This window comes from Rhinoderma darwinii, unplaced genomic scaffold (genome assembly GCF_050947455.1).
Source record: "Rhinoderma darwinii isolate aRhiDar2 unplaced genomic scaffold, aRhiDar2.hap1 Scaffold_848, whole genome shotgun sequence".
Taxonomy (NCBI): Eukaryota; Metazoa; Chordata; class Amphibia; order Anura; family Rhinodermatidae; genus Rhinoderma; species Rhinoderma darwinii.
The window spans coordinates 12,118-35,707 of NW_027464417.1; the positions used below are offsets into that span (position 1 = coordinate 12,118).

Consider the following 23,590-nt stretch of genomic DNA (forward strand, 5'->3'; position numbering starts at 1 on the left):
AGGGCTCCACTATGACACGTGCAAAGTTCCGTCTGAACTTTATATAAGACGGTGCGGCTCAGTCAGTCACTCAGTGTTGCCTGAGAGGGCAACACTGCAACAGCCGGCCGCCAGGCTGTCTTTTTTTTGCACATTTATTTGCCTCCAGGAGGCCACAAGAGGGAGACAAGGGACTGCAAAATGGAAAATAGGCATCCACCAACTTTACAGACAACTTCTCTTTGCTCCTACAACCTCCATCCTTGCACAGTTTGTTATTCTTCCAGGTAACATAGTAACAAATCCAAATTGCTGCTCTCTTTGTAGGCAAGCAAGGGTTTGTTGCAACTGCAATTCTTACTTCTTCTTGGAAATGTAGGGACGACAGTACATTCCATCACATCCATCTAGTGTACACAGGTAGGTCCATTGTGGCGGGCGGGCTGCTTTAATGGCTGTTTGCTGTTCCCCCTACTCCACTCCACTATTTGACTGTGGTGCTGCATCAATCAATCAGTGGCTGGCTCAGGTGCAGCTCTTTAACCTACCTAAAAGGGAGGGCGGAGAGAAGACAAGGAAGGTGAATGAGCTGTTCCAATGTGAAATGCCGGAAACACAGAAACACAGAAGACACACACACACACACACACACACACACACACACACACACACACACACACACACACACACACACACACACACACACACAACAAGAGGTGGCAATGTATTAATTAATTGCATTTAATAAATGAGCTCATTATCACACATGACTGTACAAATGCATTGTCCAACAGGTGTTGAAATAATGGGATTAAAAGGGGAGATCCCATCAGAAAGACAAAAACAATAGCAAACACAAATAGCACTTTTGGAATCTGATTTTAGTCAACACATAAGGGAAGGGTGCACCGGTCCTGGAAATACTGCAATACCAGGTCAATGCGTGGAGTGGACAGAGCAAGCTCTATTTCCATCTCCCTGTTCTAAAAATCCATTTAATATATGGTCCCCAGATAGGGGACGTATCAGATATTAAACTGATAAGAACAGATACTACACTTGATCTTAGCCAAAAGGCCGAGAAGCGATAACCCGAGCGGCCCTTGCCTTGCCCGAGCCTGTCCCATACTGCTGTTCACCCCTTGCAGCGATTGATTCAGCCTACTCCTAGGCAATTCCATGGGGCCCTGCAGGCTCACACACATTTACAGCTACTAAGCGGGAGGGAGGTGAATAAAGGCCGGAGAGGAAGCTACACAGGATTTGCTTCTTTTGCTTGCACCACAATGCAGTGCTGAAAGAGGAGGAATCTACATAAAAACGCCTTCCTGGCAACGCCCAAATGCCCTCCTGCCATGCAGATAAACACTGGCAGCGGCAGCAAGTGCATGCCCACAGCCACCCCTTGTTCCTTCACACCTTGTATCAGCTGTAATCCAGTCCAGTCCAGTCCAGTGCTGCCTGCTGAGCAGCACTGACCAACACTGCCTGGGCCCAGGCTTTTATCTATCTCTGAGGCAGGCCCCATTATGATGTCAGAAAGCTGGCTCTGGAATCCTGAGGGCTCCACTATGACACGTGCAAAGTTCCGTCTGAACTTTATATAAGACGGTGCGGCTCAGTCAGTCACTCAGTGTTGCCTGAGAGGGCAACACTGCAACAGCCGGCCGCCAGGCTGTCTTTTTTTTGCACATTTATTTGCCTCCAGGAGGCCACAAGAGGGAGACAAGGGACTGCAAAATGGAAAATAGGCATCCACCAACTTTACAGACAACTTCTCTTTGCTCCTACAACCTCCATCCTTGCACAGTTTGTTATTCTTCCAGGTAACATAGTAACAAATCCAAATTGCTGCTCTCTTTGTAGGCAAGCAAGGGTTTGTTGCAACTGCAATTCTTACTTCTTCTTGGAAATGTAGGGACGACAGTACATTCCATCACATCCATCTAGTGTACACAGGTAGGTCCATTGTGGCGGGCGGGCTGCTTTAATGGCTGTTTGCTGTTCCCCCTACTCCACTCCACTATTTGACTGTGGTGCTGCATCAATCAATCAGTGGCTGGCTCAGGTGCAGCTCTTTAACCTACCTAAAAGGGAGGGCGGAGAGAAGACAAGGAAGGTGAATGAGCTGTTCCAATGTGAAATGCCGGAAACACAGAAACACAGAAGACACACACACACACACACACACACACACACACACACACACACACACACACACACACACACACACACACACACACACACACACAACAAGAGGTGGCAATGTATTAATTAATTGCATTTAATAAATGAGCTCATTATCACACATGACTGTACAAATGCATTGTCCAACAGGTGTTGAAATAATGGGATTAAAAGGGGAGATCCCATCAGAAAGACAAAAACAATAGCAAACACAAATAGCACTTTTGGAATCTGATTTTAGTCAACACATAAGGGAAGGGTGCACCGGTCCTGGAAATACTGCAATACCAGGTCAATGCGTGGAGTGGACAGAGCAAGCTCTATTTCCATCTCCCTGTTCTAAAAATCCATTTAATATATGGTCCCCAGATAGGGGACGTATCAGATATTAAACTGATAAGAACAGATACTACACTTGATCTTAGCCAAAAGGCCGAGAAGCGATAACCCGAGCGGCCCTTGCCTTGCCCGAGCCTGTCCCATACTGCTGTTCACCCCTTGCAGCGATTGATTCAGCCTACTCCTAGGCAATTCCATGGGGCCCTGCAGGCTCACACACATTTACAGCTACTAAGCGGGAGGGAGGTGAATAAAGGCCGGAGAGGAAGCTACACAGGATTTGCTTCTTTTGCTTGCACCACAATGCAGTGCTGAAAGAGGAGGAATCTACATAAAAACGCCTTCCTGGCAACGCCCAAATGCCCTCCTGCCATGCAGATAAACACTGGCAGCGGCAGCAAGTGCATGCCCACAGCCACCCCTTGTTCCTTCACACCTTGTATCAGCTGTAATCCAGTCCAGTCCAGTCCAGTGCTGCCTGCTGAGCAGCACTGACCAACACTGCCTGGGCCCAGGCTTTTATCTATCTCTGAGGCAGGCCCCATTATGATGTCAGAAAGCTGGCTCTGGAATCCTGAGGGCTCCACTATGACACGTGCAAAGTTCCGTCTGAACTTTATATAAGACGGTGCGGCTCAGTCAGTCACTCAGTGTTGCCTGAGAGGGCAACACTGCAACAGCCGGCCGCCAGGCTGTCTTTTTTTTGCACATTTATTTGCCTCCAGGAGGCCACAAGAGGGAGACAAGGGACTGCAAAATGGAAAATAGGCATCCACCAACTTTACAGACAACTTCTCTTTGCTCCTACAACCTCCATCCTTGCACAGTTTGTTATTCTTCCAGGTAACATAGTAACAAATCCAAATTGCTGCTCTCTTTGTAGGCAAGCAAGGGTTTGTTGCAACTGCAATTCTTACTTCTTCTTGGAAATGTAGGGACGACAGTACATTCCATCACATCCATCTAGTGTACACAGGTAGGTCCATTGTGGCGGGCGGGCTGCTTTAATGGCTGTTTGCTGTTCCCCCTACTCCACTCCACTATTTGACTGTGGTGCTGCATCAATCAATCAGTGGCTGGCTCAGGTGCAGCTCTTTAACCTACCTAAAAGGGAGGGCGGAGAGAAGACAAGGAAGGTGAATGAGCTGTTCCAATGTGAAATGCCGGAAACACAGAAACACAGAAGACACACACACACACACACACACACACACACACACACACACACACACACACACACACACACACACACACACACACACACAACAAGAGGTGGCAATGTATTAATTAATTGCATTTAATAAATGAGCTCATTATCACACATGACTGTACAAATGCATTGTCCAACAGGTGTTGAAATAATGGGATTAAAAGGGGAGATCCCATCAGAAAGACAAAAACAATAGCAAACACAAATAGCACTTTTGGAATCTGATTTTAGTCAACACATAAGGGAAGGGTGCACCGGTCCTGGAAATACTGCAATACCAGGTCAATGCGTGGAGTGGACAGAGCAAGCTCTATTTCCATCTCCCTGTTCTAAAAATCCATTTAATATATGGTCCCCAGATAGGGGACGTATCAGATATTAAACTGATAAGAACAGATACTACACTTGATCTTAGCCAAAAGGCCGAGAAGCGATAACCCGAGCGGCCCTTGCCTTGCCCGAGCCTGTCCCATACTGCTGTTCACCCCTTGCAGCGATTGATTCAGCCTACTCCTAGGCAATTCCATGGGGCCCTGCAGGCTCACACACATTTACAGCTACTAAGCGGGAGGGAGGTGAATAAAGGCCGGAGAGGAAGCTACACAGGATTTGCTTCTTTTGCTTGCACCACAATGCAGTGCTGAAAGAGGAGGAATCTACATAAAAACGCCTTCCTGGCAACGCCCAAATGCCCTCCTGCCATGCAGATAAACACTGGCAGCGGCAGCAAGTGCATGCCCACAGCCACCCCTTGTTCCTTCACACCTTGTATCAGCTGTAATCCAGTCCAGTCCAGTCCAGTGCTGCCTGCTGAGCAGCACTGACCAACACTGCCTGGGCCCAGGCTTTTATCTATCTCTGAGGCAGGCCCCATTATGATGTCAGAAAGCTGGCTCTGGAATCCTGAGGGCTCCACTATGACACGTGCAAAGTTCCGTCTGAACTTTATATAAGACGGTGCGGCTCAGTCAGTCACTCAGTGTTGCCTGAGAGGGCAACACTGCAACAGCCGGCCGCCAGGCTGTCTTTTTTTTGCACATTTATTTGCCTCCAGGAGGCCACAAGAGGGAGACAAGGGACTGCAAAATGGAAAATAGGCATCCACCAACTTTACAGACAACTTCTCTTTGCTCCTACAACCTCCATCCTTGCACAGTTTGTTATTCTTCCAGGTAACATAGTAACAAATCCAAATTGCTGCTCTCTTTGTAGGCAAGCAAGGGTTTGTTGCAACTGCAATTCTTACTTCTTCTTGGAAATGTAGGGACGACAGTACATTCCATCACATCCATCTAGTGTACACAGGTAGGTCCATTGTGGCGGGCGGGCTGCTTTAATGGCTGTTTGCTGTTCCCCCTACTCCACTCCACTATTTGACTGTGGTGCTGCATCAATCAATCAGTGGCTGGCTCAGGTGCAGCTCTTTAACCTACCTAAAAGGGAGGGCGGAGAGAAGACAAGGAAGGTGAATGAGCTGTTCCAATGTGAAATGCCGGAAACACAGAAACACAGAAGACACACACACACACACACACACACACACACACACACACACACACACACACACACACACACACACACACACACACACACACACAACAAGAGGTGGCAATGTATTAATTAATTGCATTTAATAAATGAGCTCATTATCACACATGACTGTACAAATGCATTGTCCAACAGGTGTTGAAATAATGGGATTAAAAGGGGAGATCCCATCAGAAAGACAAAAACAATAGCAAACACAAATAGCACTTTTGGAATCTGATTTTAGTCAACACATAAGGGAAGGGTGCACCGGTCCTGGAAATACTGCAATACCAGGTCAATGCGTGGAGTGGACAGAGCAAGCTCTATTTCCATCTCCCTGTTCTAAAAATCCATTTAATATATGGTCCCCAGATAGGGGACGTATCAGATATTAAACTGATAAGAACAGATACTACACTTGATCTTAGCCAAAAGGCCGAGAAGCGATAACCCGAGCGGCCCTTGCCTTGCCCGAGCCTGTCCCATACTGCTGTTCACCCCTTGCAGCGATTGATTCAGCCTACTCCTAGGCAATTCCATGGGGCCCTGCAGGCTCACACACATTTACAGCTACTAAGCGGGAGGGAGGTGAATAAAGGCCGGAGAGGAAGCTACACAGGATTTGCTTCTTTTGCTTGCACCACAATGCAGTGCTGAAAGAGGAGGAATCTACATAAAAACGCCTTCCTGGCAACGCCCAAATGCCCTCCTGCCATGCAGATAAACACTGGCAGCGGCAGCAAGTGCATGCCCACAGCCACCCCTTGTTCCTTCACACCTTGTATCAGCTGTAATCCAGTCCAGTCCAGTCCAGTGCTGCCTGCTGAGCAGCACTGACCAACACTGCCTGGGCCCAGGCTTTTATCTATCTCTGAGGCAGGCCCCATTATGATGTCAGAAAGCTGGCTCTGGAATCCTGAGGGCTCCACTATGACACGTGCAAAGTTCCGTCTGAACTTTATATAAGACGGTGCGGCTCAGTCAGTCACTCAGTGTTGCCTGAGAGGGCAACACTGCAACAGCCGGCCGCCAGGCTGTCTTTTTTTTGCACATTTATTTGCCTCCAGGAGGCCACAAGAGGGAGACAAGGGACTGCAAAATGGAAAATAGGCATCCACCAACTTTACAGACAACTTCTCTTTGCTCCTACAACCTCCATCCTTGCACAGTTTGTTATTCTTCCAGGTAACATAGTAACAAATCCAAATTGCTGCTCTCTTTGTAGGCAAGCAAGGGTTTGTTGCAACTGCAATTCTTACTTCTTCTTGGAAATGTAGGGACGACAGTACATTCCTTCACATCCATCTAGTGTACACAGGTAGGTCCATTGTGGCGGGCGGGCTGCTTTAATGGCTGTTTGCTGTTCCCCCTACTCCACTCCACTATTTGACTGTGGTGCTGCATCAATCAATCAGTGGCTGGCTCAGGTGCAGCTCTTTAACCTACCTAAAAGGGAGGGCGGAGAGAAGACAAGGAAGGTGAATGAGCTGTTCCAATGTGAAATGCCGGAAACACAGAAACACAGAAGACACACACACACACACACACACACACACACACACACACACACACACACACACACACACACACACACACACACACAACAAGAGGTGGCAATGTATTAATTAATTGCATTTAATAAATGAGCTCATTATCACACATGACTGTACAAATGCATTGTCCAACAGGTGTTGAAATAATGGGATTAAAAGGGGAGATCCCATCAGAAAGACAAAAACAATAGCAAACACAAATAGCACTTTTGGAATCTGATTTTAGTCAACACATAAGGGAAGGGTGCACCGGTCCTGGAAATACTGCAATACCAGGTCAATGCGTGGAGTGGACAGAGCAAGCTCTATTTCCATCTCCCTGTTCTAAAAATCCATTTAATATATGGTCCCCAGATAGGGGACGTATCAGATATTAAACTGATAAGAACAGATACTACACTTGATCTTAGCCAAAAGGCCGAGAAGCGATAACCCGAGCGGCCCTTGCCTTGCCCGAGCCTGTCCCATACTGCTGTTCACCCCTTGCAGCGATTGATTCAGCCTACTCCTAGGCAATTCCATGGGGCCCTGCAGGCTCACACACATTTACAGCTACTAAGCGGGAGGGAGGTGAATAAAGGCCGGAGAGGAAGCTACACAGGATTTGCTTCTTTTGCTTGCACCACAATGCAGTGCTGAAAGAGGAGGAATCTACATAAAAACGCCTTCCTGGCAACGCCCAAATGCCCTCCTGCCATGCAGATAAACACTGGCAGCGGCAGCAAGTGCATGCCCACAGCCACCCCTTGTTCCTTCACACCTTGTATCAGCTGTAATCCAGTCCAGTCCAGTCCAGTGCTGCCTGCTGAGCAGCACTGACCAACACTGCCTGGGCCCAGGCTTTTATCTATCTCTGAGGCAGGCCCCATTATGATGTCAGAAAGCTGGCTCTGGAATCCTGAGGGCTCCACTATGACACGTGCAAAGTTCCGTCTGAACTTTATATAAGACGGTGCGGCTCAGTCAGTCACTCAGTGTTGCCTGAGAGGGCAACACTGCAACAGCCGGCCGCCAGGCTGTCTTTTTTTTGCACATTTATTTGCCTCCAGGAGGCCACAAGAGGGAGACAAGGGACTGCAAAATGGAAAATAGGCATCCACCAACTTTACAGACAACTTCTCTTTGCTCCTACAACCTCCATCCTTGCACAGTTTGTTATTCTTCCAGGTAACATAGTAACAAATCCAAATTGCTGCTCTCTTTGTAGGCAAGCAAGGGTTTGTTGCAACTGCAATTCTTACTTCTTCTTGGAAATGTAGGGACGACAGTACATTCCATCACATCCATCTAGTGTACACAGGTAGGTCCATTGTGGCGGGCGGGCTGCTTTAATGGCTGTTTGCTGTTCCCCCTACTCCACTCCACTATTTGACTGTGGTGCTGCATCAATCAATCAGTGGCTGGCTCAGGTGCAGCTCTTTAACCTACCTAAAAGGGAGGGCGGAGAGAAGACAAGGAAGGTGAATGAGCTGTTCCAATGTGAAATGCCGGAAACACAGAAACACAGAAGACACACACACACACACACACACACACACACACACACACACACACACACACACACACACACACACACACACACACACAACAAGAGGTGGCAATGTATTAATTAATTGCATTTAATAAATGAGCTCATTATCACACATGACTGTACAAATGCATTGTCCAACAGGTGTTGAAATAATGGGATTAAAAGGGGAGATCCCATCAGAAAGACAAAAACAATAGCAAACACAAATAGCACTTTTGGAATCTGATTTTAGTCAACACATAAGGGAAGGGTGCACCGGTCCTGGAAATACTGCAATACCAGGTCAATGCGTGGAGTGGACAGAGCAAGCTCTATTTCCATCTCCCTGTTCTAAAAATCCATTTAATATATGGTCCCCAGATAGGGGACGTATCAGATATTAAACTGATAAGAACAGATACTACACTTGATCTTAGCCAAAAGGCCGAGAAGCGATAACCCGAGCGGCCCTTGCCTTGCCCGAGCCTGTCCCATACTGCTGTTCACCCCTTGCAGCGATTGATTCAGCCTACTCCTAGGCAATTCCATGGGGCCCTGCAGGCTCACACACATTTACAGCTACTAAGCGGGAGGGAGGTGAATAAAGGCCGGAGAGGAAGCTACACAGGATTTGCTTCTTTTGCTTGCACCACAATGCAGTGCTGAAAGAGGAGGAATCTACATAAAAACGCCTTCCTGGCAACGCCCAAATGCCCTCCTGCCATGCAGATAAACACTGGCAGCGGCAGCAAGTGCATGCCCACAGCCACCCCTTGTTCCTTCACACCTTGTATCAGCTGTAATCCAGTCCAGTCCAGTCCAGTGCTGCCTGCTGAGCAGCACTGACCAACACTGCCTGGGCCCAGGCTTTTATCTATCTCTGAGGCAGGCCCCATTATGATGTCAGAAAGCTGGCTCTGGAATCCTGAGGGCTCCACTATGACACGTGCAAAGTTCCGTCTGAACTTTATATAAGACGGTGCGGCTCAGTCAGTCACTCAGTGTTGCCTGAGAGGGCAACACTGCAACAGCCGGCCGCCAGGCTGTCTTTTTTTTGCACATTTATTTGCCTCCAGGAGGCCACAAGAGGGAGACAAGGGACTGCAAAATGGAAAATAGGCATCCACCAACTTTACAGACAACTTCTCTTTGCTCCTACAACCTCCATCCTTGCACAGTTTGTTATTCTTCCAGGTAACATAGTAACAAATCCAAATTGCTGCTCTCTTTGTAGGCAAGCAAGGGTTTGTTGCAACTGCAATTCTTACTTCTTCTTGGAAATGTAGGGACGACAGTACATTCCATCACATCCATCTAGTGTACACAGGTAGGTCCATTGTGGCGGGCGGGCTGCTTTAATGGCTGTTTGCTGTTCCCCCTACTCCACTCCACTATTTGACTGTGGTGCTGCATCAATCAATCAGTGGCTGGCTCAGGTGCAGCTCTTTAACCTACCTAAAAGGGAGGGCGGAGAGAAGACAAGGAAGGTGAATGAGCTGTTCCAATGTGAAATGCCGGAAACACAGAAACACAGAAAGACACACACACACACACACACACACACACACACACACACACACACACACACACACACACACACACACACACACACACACACACAACAAGAGGTGGCAATGTATTAATTAATTGCATTTAATAAATGAGCTCATTATCACACATGACTGTACAAATGCATTGTCCAACAGGTGTTGAAATAATGGGATTAAAGGGGAGATCCCATCAGAAAGACAAAAACAATAGCAAACCAAATAGCACTTTTGGAATCTGATTTTAGTCAACACATAAGGGAAGGGTGCACCGGTCCTGGAAATACTGCAATACCAGGTCAATGCGTGGAGTGGACAGAGCAAGCTCTATTTCCATCTCCCTGTTCTAAAAATCCATTTAATATATATGGTCCCCAGATAGGGGACGTATCAGATATTAAACTGATAAGAACAGATACTACACTTGATCTTAGCCAAAAGGCCGAGAAGCGATAACCCGAGCGGCCCTTGCCTTGCCCGAGCCTGTCCCATACTGCTGTTCACCCCTTGCAGCGATTGATTCAGCCTACTCCTAGGCAATTCCATGGGGCCCTGCAGGCTCACACACATTTACAGCTACTAAGCGGGAGGGAGGTGAATAAAGGCCGGAGAGGAAGCTACACAGGATTTGCTTCTTTTGCTTGCACCACAATGCAGTGCTGAAAGAGGAGGAATCTACATAAAAACGCCTTCCTGGCAACGCCCAAATGCCCTCCTGCCATGCAGATAAACACTGGCAGCGGCAGCAAGTGCATGCCCACAGCCACCCCTTGTTCCTTCACACCTTGTATCAGCTTTAATCCAGTCCAGTCCGGTGCTGCCTGCTGAGCAGCACTGACCAACACTGCCTGGGCCCAGGCTTTTATCTCTGAGGCAGGCCCCATTATGATGTCAGAAAGCTGGCTCTGGAATCCTGAGGGCTCCACTATGACACGTGCAAAGTTCCGTCTGAACTTTATATAAGACGGTGCGGCTCAGTCAGTCACTCAGTGTTGCCTGAGAGGGCAACACTGCAACAGCCGGCCGCCAGGCTGTCTTTTTTTTGCACATTTATTTGCCTCCAGGAGGCCACAAGAGGGAGACAAGGGACTGCAAAATGGAAAATAGGCATCCACCAACTTTACAGACAACTTCTCTTTGCTCCTACAACCTCCATCCTTGCACAGTTTGTTATTCTTCCAGGTAACATAGTAACAAATCCAAATTGCTGCTCTCTTTGTAGGCAAGCAAGGGTTTGTTGCAACTGCAATTCTTACTTCTTCTTGGAAATGTAGGGACGACAGTACATTCCATCACATCCATCTAGTGTACACAGGTAGGTCCATTGTGGCGGGCGGGCTGCTTTAATGGCTGTTTGCTGTTCCCCCTACTCCACTCCACTATTTGACTGTGGTGCTGCATCAATCAATCAGTGGCTGGCTCAGGTGCAGCTCTTTAACCTACCTAAAAGGGAGGGCGGAGAGAAGACAAGGAAGGTGAATGAGCTGTTCCAATGTGAAATGCCGGAAACACAGAAACACAGAAGACACACACACACACACACACACACACACACACACACACACACACACACACACACACACACACACACACACACACACACACACACAACAAGAGGTGGCAATGTATTAATTAATTGCATTTAATAAATGAGCTCATTATCACACATGACTGTACAAATGCATTGTCCAACAGGTGTTGAAATAATGGGATTAAAAGGGGAGATCCCATCAGAAAGACAAAAACAATAGCAAACACAAATAGCACTTTTGGAATCTGATTTTAGTCAACACATAAGGGAAGGGTGCACCGGTCCTGGAAATACTGCAATACCAGGTCAATGCGTGGAGTGGACAGAGCAAGCTCTATTTCCATCTCCCTGTTCTAAAAATCCATTTAATATATGGTCCCCAGATAGGGGACGTATCAGATATTAAACTGATAAGAACAGATACTACACTTGATCTTAGCCAAAAGGCCGAGAAGCGATAACCCGAGCGGCCCTTGCCTTGCCCGAGCCTGTCCCATACTGCTGTTCACCCCTTGCAGCGATTGATTCAGCCTACTCCTAGGCAATTCCATGGGGCCCTGCAGGCTCACACACATTTACAGCTACTAAGCGGGAGGGAGGTGAATAAAGGCCGGAGAGGAAGCTACACAGGATTTGCTTCTTTTGCTTGCACCACAATGCAGTGCTGAAAGAGGAGGAATCTACATAAAAACGCCTTCCTGGCAACGCCCAAATGCCCTCCTGCCATGCAGATAAACACTGGCAGCGGCAGCAAGTGCATGCCCACAGCCACCCCTTGTTCCTTCACACCTTGTATCAGCTTTAATCCAGTCCAGTCCGGTGCTGCCTGCTGAGCAGCACTGACCAACACTGCCTGGGCCCAGGCTTTTATCTCTGAGGCAGGCCCCATTATGATGTCAGAAAGCTGGCTCTGGAATCCTGAGGGCTCCACTATGACACGTGCAAAGTTCCGTCTGAACTTTATATAAGACGGTGCGGCTCAGTCAGTCACTCAGTGTTGCCTGAGAGGGCAACACTGCAACAGCCGGCCGCCAGGCTGTCTTTTTTTTGCACATTTATTTGCCTCCAGGAGGCCACAAGAGGGAGACAAGGGACTGCAAAATGGAAAATAGGCATCCACCAACTTTACAGACAACTTCTCTTTGCTCCTACAACCTCCATCCTTGCACAGTTTGTTATTCTTCCAGGTAACATAGTAACAAATCCAAATTGCTGCTCTCTTTGTAGGCAAGCAAGGGTTTGTTGCAACTGCAATTCTTACTTCTTCTTGGAAATGTAGGGACGACAGTACATTCCATCACATCCATCTAGTGTACACAGGTAGGTCCATTGTGGCGGGCGGGCTGCTTTAATGGCTGTTTGCTGTTCCCCCTACTCCACTCCACTATTTGACTGTGGTGCTGCATCAATCAATCAGTGGCTGGCTCAGGTGCAGCTCTTTAACCTACCTAAAAGGGAGGGCGGAGAGAAGACAAGGAAGGTGAATGAGCTGTTCCAATGTGAAATGCCGGAAACACAGAAACACAGAAGACACACACACACACACACACACACACACACACACACACACACACACACACACACACACACACACACACACACACACACACACACACACACACAACAAGAGGTGGCAATGTATTAATTAATTGCATTTAATAAATGAGCTCATTATCACACATGACTGTACAAATGCATTGTCCAACAGGTGTTGAAATAATGGGATTAAAAGGGGAGATCCCATCAGAAAGACAAAAACAATAGCAAACACAAATAGCACTTTTGGAATCTGATTTTAGTCAACACATAAGGGAAGGGTGCACCGGTCCTGGAAATACTGCAATACCAGGTCAATGCGTGGAGTGGACAGAGCAAGCTCTATTTCCATCTCCCTGTTCTAAAAATCCATTTAATATATGGTCCCCAGATAGGGGACGTATCAGATATTAAACTGATAAGAACAGATACTACACTTGATCTTAGCCAAAAGGCCGAGAAGCGATAACCCGAGCGGCCCTTGCCTTGCCCGAGCCTGTCCCATACTGCTGTTCACCCCTTGCAGCGATTGATTCAGCCTACTCCTAGGCAATTCCATGGGGCCCTGCAGGCTCACACACATTTACAGCTACTAAGCGGGAGGGAGGTGAATAAAGGCCGGAGAGGAAGCTACACAGGATTTGCTTCTTTTGCTTGCACCACAATGCAGTGCTGAAAGAGGAGGAATCTACATAAAAACGCCTTCCTGGCAACGCCCAAATGCCCTCCTGCCATGCAGATAAACACTGGCAGCGGCAGCAAGTGCATGCCCACAGCCACCCCTTGTTCCTTCACACCTTGTATCAGCTTTAATCCAGTCCAGTCCGGTGCTGCCTGCTGAGCAGCACTGACCAACACTGCCTGGGCCCAGGCTTTTATCTCTGAGGCAGGCCCCATTATGATGTCAGAAAGCTGGCTCTGGAATCCTGAGGGCTCCACTATGACACGTGCAAAGTTCCGTCTGAACTTTATATAAGACGGTGCGGCTCAGTCAGTCACTCAGTGTTGCCTGAGAGGGCAACACTGCAACAGCCGGCCGCCAGGCTGTCTTTTTTTTGCACATTTATTTGCCTCCAGGAGGCCACAAGAGGGAGACAAGGGACTGCAAAATGGAAAATAGGCATCCACCAACTTTACAGACAACTTCTCTTTGCTCCTACAACCTCCATCCTTGCACAGTTTGTTATTCTTCCAGGTAACATAGTAACAAATCCAAATTGCTGCTCTCTTTGTAGGCAAGCAAGGGTTTGTTGCAACTGCAATTCTTACTTCTTCTTGGAAATGTAGGGACGACAGTACATTCCATCACATCCATCTAGTGTACACAGGTAGGTCCATTGTGGCGGGCGGGCTGCTTTAATGGCTGTTTGCTGTTCCCCCTACTCCACTCCACTATTTGACTGTGGTGCTGCATCAATCAATCAGTGGCTGGCTCAGGTGCAGCTCTTTAACCTACCTAAAAGGGAGGGCGGAGAGAAGACAAGGAAGGTGAATGAGCTGTTCCAATGTGAAATGCCGGAAACACAGAAACACAGAAGACACACACACACACACACACACACACACACACACACACACACACACACACACACACACACACACACACACACACACACACAACAAGAGGTGGCAATGTATTAATTAATTGCATTTAATAAATGAGCTCATTATCACACATGACTGTACAAATGCATTGTCCAACAGGTGTTGAAATAATGGGATTAAAAGGGGAGATCCCATCAGAAAGACAAAAACAATAGCAAACACAAATAGCACTTTTGGAATCTGATTTTAGTCAACACATAAGGGAAGGGTGCACCGGTCCTGGAAATACTGCAATACCAGGTCAATGCGTGGAGTGGACAGAGCAAGCTCTATTTCCATCTCCCTGTTCTAAAAATCCATTTAATATATGGTCCCCAGATAGGGGACGTATCAGATATTAAACTGATAAGAACAGATACTACACTTGATCTTAGCCAAAAGGCCGAGAAGCGATAACCCGAGCGGCCCTTGCCTTGCCCGAGCCTGTCCCATACTGCTGTTCACCCCTTGCAGCGATTGATTCAGCCTACTCCTAGGCAATTCCATGGGGCCCTGCAGGCTCACACACATTTACAGCTACTAAGCGGGAGGGAGGTGAATAAAGGCCGGAGAGGAAGCTACACAGGATTTGCTTCTTTTGCTTGCACCACAATGCAGTGCTGAAAGAGGAGGAATCTACATAAAAACGCCTTCCTGGCAACGCCCAAATGCCCTCCTGCCATGCAGATAAACACTGGCAGCGGCAGCAAGTGCATGCCCACAGCCACCCCTTGTTCCTTCACACCTTGTATCAGCTTTAATCCAGTCCAGTCCGGTGCTGCCTGCTGAGCAGCACTGACCAACACTGCCTGGGCCCAGGCTTTTATCTCTGAGGCAGGCCCCATTATGATGTCAGAAAGCTGGCTCTGGAATCCTGAGGGCTCCACTATGACACGTGCAAAGTTCCGTCTGAACTTTATATAAGACGGTGCGGCTCAGTCAGTCACTCAGTGTTGCCTGAGAGGGCAACACTGCAACAGCCGGCCGCCAGGCTGTCTTTTTTTTGCACATTTATTTGCCTCCAGGAGGCCACAAGAGGGAGACAAGGGACTGCAAAATGGAAAATAGGCATCCACCAACTTTACAGACAACTTCTCTTTGCTCCTACAACCTCCATCCTTGCACAGTTTGTTATTCTTCCAGGTAACATAGTAACAAATCCAAATTGCTGCTCTCTTTGTAGGCAAGCAAGGGTTTGTTGCAACTGCAATTCTTACTTCTTCTTGGAAATGTAGGGACGACAGTACATTCCATCACATCCATCTAGTGTACACAGGTAGGTCCATTGTGGCGGGCGGGCTGCTTTAATGGCTGTTTGCTGTTCCCCCTACTCCACTCCACTATTTGACTGTGGTGCTGCATCAATCAATCAGTGGCTGGCTCAGGTGCAGCTCTTTAACCTACCTAAAAGGGAGGGCGGAGAGAAGACAAGGAAGGTGAATGAGCTGTTCCAATGTGAAATGCCGGAAACACAGAAACACAGAAGACACACACACACACACACACACACACACACACACACACACACACACACACACACACACACACACACACACACACACACACACACAACAAGAGGTGGCAATGTATTAATTAATTGCATTTAATAAATGAGCTCATTATCACACATGACTGTACAAATGCATTGTCCAACAGGTGTTGAAATAATGGGATTAAAAGGGGAGATCCCATCAGAAAGACAAAAACAATAGCAAACACAAATAGCACTTTTGGAATCTGATTTTAGTCAACACATAAGGGAAGGGTGCACCGGTCCTGGAAATACTGCAATACCAGGTCAATGCGTGGAGTGGACAGAGCAAGCTCTATTTCCATCTCCCTGTTCTAAAAATCCATTTAATATATGGTCCCCAGATAGGGGACGTATCAGATATTAAACTGATAAGAACAGATACTACACTTGATCTTAGCCAAAAGGCCGAGAAGCGATAACCCGAGCGGCCCTTGCCTTGCCCGAGCCTGTCCCATACTGCTGTTCACCCCTTGCAGCGATTGATTCAGCCTACTCCTAGGCAATTCCATGGGGCCCTGCAGGCTCACACACATTTACAGCTACTAAGCGGGAGGGAGGTGAATAAAGGCCGGAGAGGAAGCTACACAGGATTTGCTTCTTTTGCTTGCACCACAATGCAGTGCTGAAAGAGGAGGAATCTACATAAAAACGCCTTCCTGGCAACGCCCAAATGCCCTCCTGCCATGCAGATAAACACTGGCAGCGGCAGCAAGTGCATGCCCACAGCCACCCCTTGTTCCTTCACACCTTGTATCAGCTTTAATCCAGTCCAGTCCGGTGCTGCCTGCTGAGCAGCACTGACCAACACTGCCTGGGCCCAGGCTTTTATCTCTGAGGCAGGCCCCATTATGATGTCAGAAAGCTGGCTCTGGAATCCTGAGGGCTCCACTATGACACGTGCAAAGTTCCGTCTGAACTTTATATAAGACGGTGCGGCTCAGTCAGTCACTCAGTGTTGCCTGAGAGGGCAACACTGCAACAGCCGGCCGCCAGGCTGTCTTTTTTTTGCACATTTATTTGCCTCCAGGAGGCCACAAGAGGGAGACAAGGGACTGCAAAATGGAAAATAGGCATCCACCAACTTTACAGACAACTTCTCTTTGCTCCTACAACCTCCATCCTTGCACAGTTTGTTATTCTTCCAGGTAACATAGTAACAAATCCAAATTGCTGCTCTCTTTGTAGGCAAGCAAGGGTTTGTTGCAACTGCAATTCTTACTTCTTCTTGGAAATGTAGGGACGACAGTACATTCCATCACATCCATCTAGTGTACACAGGTAGGTCCATTGTGGCGGGCGGGCTGCTTTAATGGCTGTTTGCTGTTCCCCCTACTCCACTCCACTATTTGACTGTGGTGCTGCATCAATCAATCAGTGGCTGGCTCAGGTGCAGCTCTTTAACCTACCTAAAAGGGAGGGCGGAGAGAAGACAAGGAAGGTGAATGAGCTGTTCCAATGTGAAATGCCGGAAACACAGAAACACAGAAGACACACACACACACACACACACACACACACACACACACACACACACACACACACACACACACACACACACACACACACACACAACAAGAGGTGGCAATGTATTAATTAATTGCATTTAATAAATGAGCTCATTATCACACATGACTGTACAAATGCATTGTCCAACAGGTGTTGAAATAATGGGATTAAAAGGGGAGATCCCATCAGAAAGACAAAAACAATAGCAAACACAAATAGCACTTTTGGAATCTGATTTTAGTCAACACATAAGGGAAGGGTGCACCGGTCCTGGAAATACTGCAATACCAGGTCAATGCGTGGAGTGGACAGAGCAAGCTCTATTTCCATCTCCCTGTTCTAAAAATCCATTTAATATATGGTCCCCAGATAGGGGACGTATCAGATATTAAACTGATAAGAACAGATACTACACTTGATCTTAGCCAAAAGGCCGAGAAGCGATAACCCGAGCGGCCCTTGCCTTGCCCGAGCCTGTCCCATACTGCTGTTCACCCCTTGCAGCGATTGATTCAGCCTACTCCTAGGCAATTCCATGGGGCCCTGCAGGCTCACACACATTTACAGCTACTAAGCGGGAGGGAGGTGAATAAAGGCCGGAGAGGAAGCTACACAGGATTTGCTTCTTTTGCTTGCACCACAATGCAGTGCTGAAAGAGGAGGAATCTACATAAAAACGCCTTCCTGGCAACGCCCAAATGCCCTCCTGCCATGCAGATAAACACTGGCAGCGGCAGCAAGTGCATGCCCACAGCCACCCCTTGTTCCTTCACACCTTGTATCAGCTTTAATCCAGTCCAGTCCGGTGCTGCCTGCTGAGCAGCACTGACCAACACTGCCTGGGCCCAGGCTTTTATCTCTGAGGCAGGCCCCATTATGATGTCAGAAAGCTGGCTCTGGAATCCTGAGGGCTCCACTATGACACGTGCAAAGTTCCGTCTGAACTTTATATAAGACGGTGCGGCTCAGTCAGTCACTCAGTGTTGCCTGAGAGGGCAACACTGCAACAGCCGGCCGCCAGGCTGTCTTTTTTTTGCACATTTATTTGCCTCCAGGAGGCCACAAGAGGGAGACAAGGGACTGCAAAATGGAAAATAGGCATCCACCAACTTTACAGACAACTTCTCTTTGCTCCTACAACCTCCATCCTTGCACAGTTTGTTATTCTTCCAGGTAACATAGTAACAAATCCAAATTGCTGCTCTCTTTGTAGGCAAGCAAGGGTTTGTTGCAACTGCAATTCTTACTTCTTCTTGGAAATGTAGGGACGACAGTACATTCCATCACATCCATCTAGTGTACACAGGTAGGTCCATTGTGGCGGGCGGGCTGCTTTAATGGCTGTTTGCTGTTCCCCCTACTCCACTCCACTATTTGACTGTGGTGCTGCATCAATCAATCAGTGGCTGGCTCAGGTGCAGCTCTTTAACCTACCTAAAAGGGAGGGCGGAGAGAAGACAAGGAAGGTGAATGAGCTGTTCCAATGTGAAATGCCGGAAACACAGAAACACAGAAGACACACACACACACACACACACACACACACACACACACACACACACACACACACACACACACACACACACACACACACACACACACACACACACAACAAGAGGTGGCAATGTATTAATTAATTGCATTTAATAAATGAGCTCATTATCACACATGACTGTACAAATGCATTGTCCAACAGGTGTTGAAATAATGGGATTAAAAGGGGAGATCCCATCAGAAAGACAAAAACAATAGCAAACACAAATAGCACTTTTGGAATCTGATTTTAGTCAACACATAAGGGAAGGGTGCACCGGTCCTGGAAATACTGCAATACCAGGTCAATGCGTGGAGTGGACAGAGCAAGCTCTATTTCCATCTCCCTGTTCTAAAAATCCATTTAATATATGGTCCCCAGATAGGGGACGTATCAGATATTAAACTGATAAGAACAGATACTACACTTGATCTTAGCCAAAAGGCCGAGAAGCGATAACCCGAGCGGCCCTTGCCTTGCCCGAGCCTGTCCCATACTGCTGTTCACCCCTTGCAGCGATTGATTCAGCCTACTCCTAGGCAATTCCATGGGGCCCTGCAGGCTCACACACATTTACAGCTACTAAGCGGGAGGGAGGTGAATAAAGGCCGGAGAGGAAGCTACACAGGATTTGCTTCTTTTGCTTGCACCACAATGCAGTGCTGAAAGAGGAGGAATCTACATAAAAACGCCTTCCTGGCAACGCCCAAATGCCCTCCTGCCATGCAGATAAACACTGGCAGCGGCAGCAAGTGCATGCCCACAGCCACCCCTTGTTCCTTCACACCTTGTATCAGCTTTAATCCAGTCCAGTCCGGTGCTGCCTGCTGAGCAGCACTGACCAACACTGCCTGGGCCCAGGCTTTTATCTCTGAGGCAGGCCCCATTATGATGTCAGAAAGCTGGCTCTGGAATCCTGAGGGCTCCACTATGACACGTGCAAAGTTCCGTCTGAACTTTATATAAGACGGTGCGGCTCAGTCAGTCACTCAGTGTTGCCTGAGAGGGCAACACTGCAACAGCCGGCCGCCAGGCTGTCTTTTTTTTGCACATTTATTTGCCTCCAGGAGGCCACAAGAGGGAGACAAGGGACTGCAAAATGGAAAATAGGCATCCACCAACTTTACAGACAACTTCTCTTTGCTCCTACAACCTCCATCCTTGCACAGTTTGTTATTCTTCCAGGTAACATAGTAACAAATCCAAATTGCTGCTCTCTTTGTAGGCAAGCAAGGGTTTGTTGCAACTGCAATTCTTACTTCTTCTTGGAAATGTAGGGACGACAGTACATTCCATCACATCCATCTAGTGTACACAGGTAGGTCCATTGTGGCGGGCGGGCTGCTTTAATGGCTGTTTGCTGTTCCCCCTACTCCACTCCACTATTTGACTGTGGTGCTGCATCAATCAATCAGTGGCTGGCTCAGGTGCAGCTCTTTAACCTACCTAAAAGGGAGGGCGGAGAGAAGACAAGGAAGGTGAATGAGCTGTTCCAATGTGAAATGCCGGAAACACAGAAACACAGAAGACACACACACACACACACACACACACACACACACACACACACACACACACACACACACACACACACACACACACACACACACACAACAAGAGGTGGCAATGTATTAATTAATTGCATTTAATAAATGAGCTCATTATCACACATGACTGTACAAATGCATTGTCCAACAGGTGTTGAAATAATGGGATTAAAAGGGGAGATCCCATCAGAAAGACAAAAACAATAGCAAACACAAATAGCACTTTTGGAATCTGATTTTAGTCAACACATAAGGGAAGGGTGCACCGGTCCTGGAAATACTGCAATACCAGGTCAATGCGTGGAGTGGACAGAGCAAGCTCTATTTCCATCTCCCTGTTCTAAAAATCCATTTAATATATGGTCCCCAGATAGGGGACGTATCAGATATTAAACTGATAAGAACAGATACTACACTTGATCTTAGCCAAAAGGCCGAGAAGCGATAACCCGAGCGGCCCTTGCCTTGCCCGAGCCTGTCCCATACTGCTGTTCACCCCTTGCAGCGATTGATTCAGCCTACTCCTAGGCAATTCCATGGGGCCCTGCAGGCTCACACACATTTACAGCTACTAAGCGGGAGGGAGGTGAATAAAGGCCGGAGAGGAAGCTACACAGGATTTGCTTCTTTTGCTTGCACCACAATGCAGTGCTGAAAGAGGAGGAATCTACATAAAAACGCCTTCCTGGCAACGCCCAAATGCCCTCCTGCCATGCAGATAAACACTGGCAGCGGCAGCAAGTGCATGCCCACAGCCACCCCTTGTTCCTTCACACCTTGTATCAGCTTTAATCCAGTCCAGTCCGGTGCTGCCTGCTGAGCAGCACTGACCAACACTGCCTGGGCCCAGGCTTTTATCTCTGAGGCAGGCCCCATTATGATGTCAGAAAGCTGGCTCTGGAATCCTGAGGGCTCCACTATGACACGTGCAAAGTTCCGTCTGAACTTTATATAAGACGGTGCGGCTCAGTCAGTCACTCAGTGTTGCCTGAGAGGGCAACACTGCAACAGCCGGCCGCCAGGCTGTCTTTTTTTTGCACATTTATTTGCCTCCAGGAGGCCACAAGAGGGAGACAAGGGACTGCAAAATGGAAAATAGGCATCCACCAACTTTACAGACAACTTCTCTTTGCTCCTACAACCTCCATCCTTGCACAGTTTGTTATTCTTCCAGGTAACATAGTAACAAATCCAAATTGCTGCTCTCTTTGTAGGCAAGCAAGGGTTTGTTGCAACTGCAATTCTTACTTCTTCTTGGAAATGTAGGGACGACAGTACATTCCATCACATCCATCTAGTGTACACAGGTAGGTCCATTGTGGCGGGCGGGCTGCTTTAATGGCTGTTTGCTGTTCCCCCTACTCCACTCCACTATTTGACTGTGGTGCTGCATCAATCAATCAGTGGCTGGCTCAGGTGCAGCTCTTTAACCTACCTAAAAGGGAGGGCGGAGAGAAGACAAGGAAGGTGAATGAGCTGTTCCAATGTGAAATGCCGGAAACACAGAAACACAGAAGACACACACACACACACACACACACACACACACACACACACACACACACACACACACACACACACACACACACACACACACAACAAGAGGTGGCAATGTATTAATTAATTGCATTTAATAAATGAGCTCATTATCACACATGACTGTACAAATGCATTGTCCAACAGGTGTTGAAATAATGGGATTAAAAGGGGAGATCCCATCAGAAAGACAAAAACAATAGCAAACACAAATAGCACTTTTGGAATCTGATTTTAGTCAACACATAAGGGAAGGGTGCACCGGTCCTGGAAATACTGCAATACCAGGTCAATGCGTGGAGTGGACAGAGCAAGCTCTATTTCCATCTCCCTGTTCTAAAAATCCATTTAATATATGGTCCCCAGATAGGGGACGTATCAGATATTAAACTGATAAGAACAGATACTACACTTGATCTTAGCCAAAAGGCCGAGAAGCGATAACCCGAGCGGCCCTTGCCTTGCCCGAGCCTGTCCCATACTGCTGTTCACCCCTTGCAGCGATTGATTCAGCCTACTCCTAGGCAATTCCATGGGGCCCTGCAGGCTCACACACATTTACAGCTACTAAGCGGGAGGGAGGTGAATAAAGGCCGGAGAGGAAGCTACACAGGATTTGCTTCTTTTGCTTGCACCACAATGCAGTGCTGAAAGAGGAGGAATCTACATAAAAACGCCTTCCTGGCAACGCCCAAATGCCCTCCTGCCATGCAGATAAACACTGGCAGCGGCAGCAAGTGCATGCCCACAGCCACCCCTTGTTCCTTCACACCTTGTATCAGCTTTAATCCAGTCCAGTCCGGTGCTGCCTGCTGAGCAGCACTGACCAACACTGCCTGGGCCCAGGCTTTTATCTCTGAGGCAGGCCCCATTATGATGTCAGAAAGCTGGCTCTGGAATCCTGAGGGCTCCACTATGACACGTGCAAAGTTCCGTCTGAACTTTATATAAGACGGTGCGGCTCAGTCAGTCACTCAGTGTTGCCTGAGAGGGCAACACTGCAACAGCCGGCCGCCAGGCTGTCTTTTTTTTGCACATTTATTTGCCTCCAGGAGGCCACAAGAGGGAGACAAGGGACTGCAAAATGGAAAATAGGCATCCACCAACTTTACAGACAACTTCTCTTTGCTCCTACAACCTCCATCCTTGCACAGTTTGTTATTCTTCCAGGTAACATAGTAACAAATCCAAATTGCTGCTCTCTTTGTAGGCAAGCAAGGGTTTGTTGCAACTGCAATTCTTACTTCTTCTTGGAAATGTAGGGACGACAGTACATTCCATCACATCCATCTAGTGTACACAGGTAGGTCCATTGTGGCGGGCGGGCTGCTTTAATGGCTGTTTGCTGTTCCCCCTACTCCACTCCACTATTTGACTGTGGTGCTGCATCAATCAATCAGTGGCTGGCTCAGGTGCAGCTCTTTAAC

The 23,590-nt window shown here is 47.8% G+C and overlaps 15 non-coding genes across 15 annotated transcripts; all 15 read right to left on the reverse strand.

Moving 5' to 3' along the window:
• Positions 1-877: 877 nt before the first annotated feature.
• LOC142731639 (U2 spliceosomal RNA) lies at positions 878-1,068 on the reverse strand. Its single transcript, XR_012879066.1, has one exon. It is a non-coding gene; the product is annotated as a U2 spliceosomal RNA (small nuclear RNA).
• Positions 1,069-2,420: 1,352 nt separating this feature from the next.
• LOC142731640 (U2 spliceosomal RNA) lies at positions 2,421-2,611 on the reverse strand. Its single transcript, XR_012879067.1, has one exon. It is a non-coding gene; the product is annotated as a U2 spliceosomal RNA (small nuclear RNA).
• Positions 2,612-3,959: 1,348 nt separating this feature from the next.
• LOC142731641 (U2 spliceosomal RNA) lies at positions 3,960-4,150 on the reverse strand. The gene has a single exon (XR_012879068.1). It is a non-coding gene; the product is annotated as a U2 spliceosomal RNA (small nuclear RNA).
• Positions 4,151-5,502: 1,352 nt separating this feature from the next.
• On the reverse strand, positions 5,503-5,693 carry LOC142731642 (U2 spliceosomal RNA). Its single transcript, XR_012879069.1, has one exon. It is a non-coding gene; the product is annotated as a U2 spliceosomal RNA (small nuclear RNA).
• Positions 5,694-7,037: 1,344 nt separating this feature from the next.
• LOC142731644 (U2 spliceosomal RNA) lies at positions 7,038-7,228 on the reverse strand. The gene has a single exon (XR_012879070.1). It is a non-coding gene; the product is annotated as a U2 spliceosomal RNA (small nuclear RNA).
• A 1,346-nt stretch (positions 7,229-8,574) lies between these two features.
• On the reverse strand, positions 8,575-8,765 carry LOC142731645 (U2 spliceosomal RNA). Its single transcript, XR_012879071.1, has one exon. It is a non-coding gene; the product is annotated as a U2 spliceosomal RNA (small nuclear RNA).
• Positions 8,766-10,116: 1,351 nt separating this feature from the next.
• On the reverse strand, positions 10,117-10,309 carry LOC142731634 (U2 spliceosomal RNA). The gene has a single exon (XR_012879061.1). It is a non-coding gene; the product is annotated as a U2 spliceosomal RNA (small nuclear RNA).
• A 1,345-nt stretch (positions 10,310-11,654) lies between these two features.
• Positions 11,655-11,845, reverse strand: LOC142731647 (U2 spliceosomal RNA). Its single transcript, XR_012879073.1, has one exon. It is a non-coding gene; the product is annotated as a U2 spliceosomal RNA (small nuclear RNA).
• Positions 11,846-13,198: 1,353 nt separating this feature from the next.
• Positions 13,199-13,389, reverse strand: LOC142731648 (U2 spliceosomal RNA). Its single transcript, XR_012879074.1, has one exon. It is a non-coding gene; the product is annotated as a U2 spliceosomal RNA (small nuclear RNA).
• A 1,341-nt stretch (positions 13,390-14,730) lies between these two features.
• On the reverse strand, positions 14,731-14,921 carry LOC142731649 (U2 spliceosomal RNA). The gene has a single exon (XR_012879075.1). It is a non-coding gene; the product is annotated as a U2 spliceosomal RNA (small nuclear RNA).
• A 1,345-nt stretch (positions 14,922-16,266) lies between these two features.
• On the reverse strand, positions 16,267-16,457 carry LOC142731650 (U2 spliceosomal RNA). The gene has a single exon (XR_012879076.1). It is a non-coding gene; the product is annotated as a U2 spliceosomal RNA (small nuclear RNA).
• Positions 16,458-17,800: 1,343 nt separating this feature from the next.
• LOC142731651 (U2 spliceosomal RNA) lies at positions 17,801-17,991 on the reverse strand. Its single transcript, XR_012879077.1, has one exon. It is a non-coding gene; the product is annotated as a U2 spliceosomal RNA (small nuclear RNA).
• Positions 17,992-19,346: 1,355 nt separating this feature from the next.
• LOC142731652 (U2 spliceosomal RNA) lies at positions 19,347-19,537 on the reverse strand. Its single transcript, XR_012879078.1, has one exon. It is a non-coding gene; the product is annotated as a U2 spliceosomal RNA (small nuclear RNA).
• Positions 19,538-20,882: 1,345 nt separating this feature from the next.
• On the reverse strand, positions 20,883-21,073 carry LOC142731653 (U2 spliceosomal RNA). The gene has a single exon (XR_012879079.1). It is a non-coding gene; the product is annotated as a U2 spliceosomal RNA (small nuclear RNA).
• Positions 21,074-22,414: 1,341 nt separating this feature from the next.
• LOC142731655 (U2 spliceosomal RNA) lies at positions 22,415-22,605 on the reverse strand. The gene has a single exon (XR_012879080.1). It is a non-coding gene; the product is annotated as a U2 spliceosomal RNA (small nuclear RNA).
• Positions 22,606-23,590: the final 985 nt, after the last annotated feature.